Genomic DNA, 5,540 nt, shown 5'->3' on the forward strand with positions numbered 1-5,540 from the left:
ATGCCAATGAATCCAGTTTGTTTCGTAAAACGGTTGAAACAAGTCCACACAGCACAGGACTTAAGGAGCTCCGATCGCCCTGCTGCCACATACAAATAAAAAATATGTAGTTTAATGTTTGACAATGACAGATTTATAAATCAAAAGTTATTTCTCAATAATGTATAAAAAATAAATAGAAGAAAATTATTTGTTTCTGTCATGTTGGTATTTAGCTTTTTAACCCACATGCAAGAACACAATCAGGAAGAGTCCGGTAAGTGTACAATAAGTTTGATTCCAGGGGAAAGGGATTGGGAGTGTGTGCTGGAACGGCTGACCAGGTCGTCTTACTGTCGGCCAGAAACAACGGGTTAGAGAGGAATGGTAAGAGGTTTCCAGAAATGAATCGGATGGTATCTTACTTGGTGAAGTCGTGAACAGAGTACTGAATTGTAGTGATGGACCATCTGAATCCAGGCTTCGAGGCTTGTACCGAGTAAAAAGGGGGCGTGGCCGATGAAGCCCCGCTTCGAGGCTTGTGTAGTCTTGCTGAAAACCACGTGACTGGCAAAGGAGGCCTCGCATTGCATGGGTCACGTGACCGCTTCATTTTGCGTGTCGGTTTTCAAAATAAAAGCGCGATGAGCCTTACTGTGTCATGGGTTGTTGTCCATTTGGTCGCATCACATGATATTTGTCTTCAGTGGCCAAATAAAATGAACATTGACCAACATATTTGATGTGTATTCATGGCACTCATCAAAATGTATCGTTACTGGTTTTCTCAATTGTAGATTGTTTTAACTATATTTTTGAGATATTTAAATCTCTTTGAACTGCATTGTTGCTGAAACGTGCTACACAAACTTGATTGTATGAAATGGAGCCAGCAAGAGGAAAATCTGACATCTGAGAATTCTTTGAGATTATCCTCACAATAAAATTCTTCTTAGATAATTAACCCTCCACTTCCCAATTTCTCACCTTCTGCAAAGTTCCACCATTATTTGTAGTCTGATTAGCAAAGATATATCAGTCTTGCACAGCAGAAAAATTTAAACTTGTTGCAGAACTAAAATTCAACATGTCGCCAAATATGAGATCAGAGCCAATTAGAAATCCAAGAAAAAGTGAACGCCCTGACAGACATTGCACTTTCAAGACATTAAAACATCAATTGTCTTTATTGTCAAATCCTTCTATGACATAAAAGAAACCAACACAACCACTGACGTTCAACATAAACCAGGATTAGATTGGTTACAAATAATTGTAATAGTTAAAACATATGACAATTAAATATGGTTTCATTGATTATCCTGTTACTAAACATGAGTTTGATGAAAACTTTGTGACAATATTGCATTTAGTAATTTTTGGAAGTATGCTGAGTGACAAGACTGTTATAGTTTCACCAGCAGATGTCACTATAGAGCAATGAATGAAGCATCGAGTAACGAACCTTTTTGCAAAGCAAAGGGCTGAGAAGGTTCATTGCTTCATGAGGCTTCATTTGCCCATCACTACTGAATTGTGAGGCTTCGTCGGAGGGCGGACAGGTAGTAGAGACGGAGCGAACGGGGTACCATCCGGTCCAGTCGTTCCTCTCTTCTCCAGCTAGGTTCGGGCTCGGACCGGCAGATCCTCTTGCGTCCCGAAGGGGAGACCTCTGGAGACGGACCGACGTCAGGGGGAAGGGCGAGCACACGAGGGATGGCGTCCGACTGGTACCACCAGTGGCGTCGGGGAGGAACACACGAGGAGAGTGACTCACGACAGCGGGGGTAATAAGCTCTCCCAGAGCCTCCGGTCAGACGACGCACTCAGGGATGATGTAGCGACAACAGGGTTACCTGGCGTGGAAGACAACAAGGAGTTAGTATAACGTAGGAAACAGCGGGCCTTTCTCTGAAGCGATTTTTACCAAGGTAAGCAACACTCAGGCGAAGAAGAGTTGTCCAACTGCTGCTTAAATCATCAATCCATCCCCTCAAACGAGCTGCAGGTGTGCCTGCGGGGTTACCCCCGCAGCTTCCCAGGGGCTCTGAACTCTGGCGGCATCTTGTGGATGCTATGGGGAACGGCAGGTGCTCCAAAGAAAATAAACTCAAACACAAGCAAACACAAAACAGAAAAAACACAGAACCTGACAGTTTATTGTCTTGAAACGTTAAAATATACATTAAATTATGGAATCATATAAATATGTGGTTTAATAAAACTCTGTAAAAGTGTGTCTGTTCATCAATGTCATTATAAAAATGATCAGAATCATTTCTATCAAATAAAAACATTGTGCTCTTTATTCAGAAATGCCCCAAAACAATTAAATAATCACATCAAAAGTTAGAAACTCTGTCTTTAGTCATTTCTTTGCCAAAAATATTAATGTGTGTGAGGAAATGTGCCAATGACAGGAATTAATTTAAAATACTTTGTAGAACGGGAATTTCTGAAGTTCGGTCCATTTACTTGTATTACCTTACTGGCACATATTCCACATTCAATATGGCGGACGCTGTGACGTAACGCAGCAACGGGCCGACCCACTCCATGAGGGGACTACGTGTTCAAGTCTATGGCAGCGAGGTCAGATGGGAGGGGCTTTTGCTACGGAAGCCAATAAGTTACTGCGGTGAGGTAAAAGTTCCTTCTTTTCGCAGCAACATGGAAAGAGAGCGGAGCTGTTCCTAAAAAGAGTTGTTGGTTTCTAAAAATTACTATAATTTGCCATTTTATAGTTTTCCTTTCTGCCGTGGGTTACCGCAGTGTACCGACTGAAAACCGGTGAGTATTTTTCACGTGTTCAAGTTTTAAGTCAACGTGGTGTTGGCACGTGGCTGTCCTGCCAGAACGGCTCACACAATGTTATCATGATTGCTTTGAAGTAATAAATTGTGGTTTCATTTACTTTTAAAATATGGGCTTGAACGCGTTTTAGTGTTTGATATGAAACCCGGTCAACTTCGGTTTTCCGTCTTTGATAAAGTTTCATAATGCATTAAATGCCCTAAATTCAGTCGCTTTTTCTGTCTACACAATTTAAACCTTAATCTACACTTATCAGGGTTTTGAAATGCGTAATTAATAGAACTCAAAGATTTGCTTAACCAATATTATGCATAAATGATTAGCTGCTTGCATGCGTACAGCTGCAGGCTTATATAACCACAAGTCGGTGGTCTGTTACACATGTTGCACATAACAGAAACCGAGGCCAAATCGCGCTGCAATCTTTGCTTCACTTGGTGTCACCCCTAAGGTGAGCCGAGTGGAGCCCAGCGCTGGATTTCAGGCAGCTAAAATATTTGGGTTCCCCCCCTTAACTTTGACAAAATGATCAAATGTTTCCAAATTTACAGGATTTCTTGTTCACAAAGAGGCATAGGCACAGTTAAAGAGTTTGTGAAAAATAATTAGCTTTGGCAAATAAGGAGCAAATGTTTAACTTCTTAATAATTGTATTTGATGGTATGATTGAGCCACCAAACATTAACTAGAAAATTCTTTTATCCAATAATCTGTAATATTTTACATCAGAATGGGATTTTCCTGAAAGCCATTCTCATCTTTTCAGAAAGTCTATTTTTCATGTCCTGCTATCAGCCAGCTTTCATCCTAATTATATCAGCAATGAAAAATTATAAATACACACAGTGTGATGGAAAACCCTGTTTGGTGACTCACTTTTATTTGTCTGGCTTAAGTGACAAAAGTTTGAAAAAGACCAGTTCTCTTGGCGATTAAAAACGCAACACAAAACTTTGTAAGAAGACGTCCAGACAAGACTAAGTTTATTTATTTGACAATTTTGTTACTGCTTTTTGTAACAGCAGCTGCCGATTAAACTGAAAGGCACAACCTTGACATAATTATATCAGTTGTTTTACCGAGAAATCAATCAGAAGCGCCATGAAAATGGTCGGCGCCGCCTCTCTGGCTTCAGTGCGCGCAGGGGCGCAACTACATATTATTCAGGTGCATGCGAAAACATAAATCGGCGCCCCCCCAAAGGAGGGTACGTAATACAGTCGCTCTACCCCCCAGACGAAGACACGTGAAAGATAAAACTCGGTACATTTACATTTACATGTGCGCGAGGTGAAGTGTATGCGAAGGCGTCATCGGGGCGCCGCCCCCTCCAGACGGGGTTTGGACGCCCCCTCTGGTGCAGCGCCCCTATACGTTGCATGCGCTGCATACCCACTTTTTGCGCCTCTGAGTGCGCGCTCCTGTTACACAGGGGGACAGAATTTCACACAAGACCAGAACCGGTAAATGGACCTGACTGGTGCACAACACAATAATAAATAGCAGATTACAGCATCTATATCAAAATCAGATGTCTTATCTGAATATATAAAACATCAACAAATTAATTTCAAGGCATCTTGTGCAGCACAAAGTTCAGTTTAATACGTTTTTGTTTTACCATTAAATAAAAAGTAACTTTTGTTATTTAGTAAATGATTATGCTGAGTTGTACATCATGTCGTTTAAAAACTCTGTTTTCTCCAATAGGAAATTATAACTCGTGGCTGGTCTGAAAAAGACAATAAATACTAAATGTCAAAAAGCATTTGTAGTATTTCCTGCTGCCTCACATTATTGGGCTCTTGTCAGTATAATTGATTTTTTTTTTTTTTTAAATGTTAATGCTTAGTCAAGTTTTGTTTGAATTGTGTAGCATTAGAAAATCTAGTTTGGCCTTGTTTCTGTCCACAGACTGAGAGATGAGGATGTAAAAGGCTGTGAACGTGGTCTAAACTGGATGAATTCAATCCAAGTATGATGGTATAATCCCAGGATTAAATCTGCTGTGGATCAGCTGGTGAGTCTTGTGTTCATAAAAATGCGGTCTTGGCCGCTTTCAGCCTGTGATGACAAAATGAACTCATTTTTCTGACACCTACTATGAGAGCTGAACCACAGCTCCTGATTCTGACTTTATTCTGAGGCTAGCTTATGAGTGCATTATTTCACTGAGCTGTCACTTTGACGTAACTTTGAAAAAATCTTTTTACAGGTGAAAATGGGAGTGAAAACTGATGTCTGGATGAAGATGGGTTAGAGAGAGGTTGGTTCATTTGCTGCTGATTGAAACATTTAAAGCCAATGATGACAGAACAAGCTAACTTTTCTGACACCTACTATGAGAGCTGAACCACAGCTCCTGATTCCAACTTGATTCTGAGGCTGCTGGTCTATTTCTTCATTATTTTATACAGATTGTTTTAATCCTAACAGAGACTTTTGTTCCCCATTAATAGCTTGAAAGCCAACGCAGAAGACCACCGCTCATTCTGGGACTCCCTTTTATGGTAAACTCTGAAGTTGCATGCAATCAGCAAAGCTAATTCTTGAGTGTGGGGATGAGTGAGGCTGTGATCAGAAGTTCTATTAACATATCCACGTTATAGCTGTATTTATAAACTTTTCTAAATGGCTGTAGAGATTTTTTTCAGAACTCTCCAATAGGAAATTATAATTCATGGCTGGTCTGAAAAAGACAAAAAATACTAAATGTCAAAAAGCATTTGTAGTATTTCCTGCTGCCT

The 5,540-nt window shown here is 40.4% G+C and overlaps 1 long non-coding RNA gene across 1 annotated transcript; it reads left to right on the plus strand.

Moving 5' to 3' along the window:
• The first annotated feature begins 2,505 nt into the window (after nt 1–2,505).
• Nucleotides 2,506–5,492, plus strand: LOC103130690 (uncharacterized). Its single transcript, XR_475250.2, has 4 exons — nt 2,506–2,769; nt 4,708–4,813; nt 5,009–5,059; nt 5,253–5,492. It is a non-coding gene; the product is annotated as an uncharacterized LOC103130690 (long non-coding RNA).
• Nucleotides 5,493–5,540: the final 48 nt, after the last annotated feature.

Source organism: Poecilia formosa, unplaced genomic scaffold (genome assembly GCF_000485575.1).
Source record: "Poecilia formosa unplaced genomic scaffold, Poecilia_formosa-5.1.2 Scaffold662, whole genome shotgun sequence".
Classification (NCBI taxonomy): domain Eukaryota; kingdom Metazoa; phylum Chordata; class Actinopteri; order Cyprinodontiformes; family Poeciliidae; genus Poecilia; species Poecilia formosa.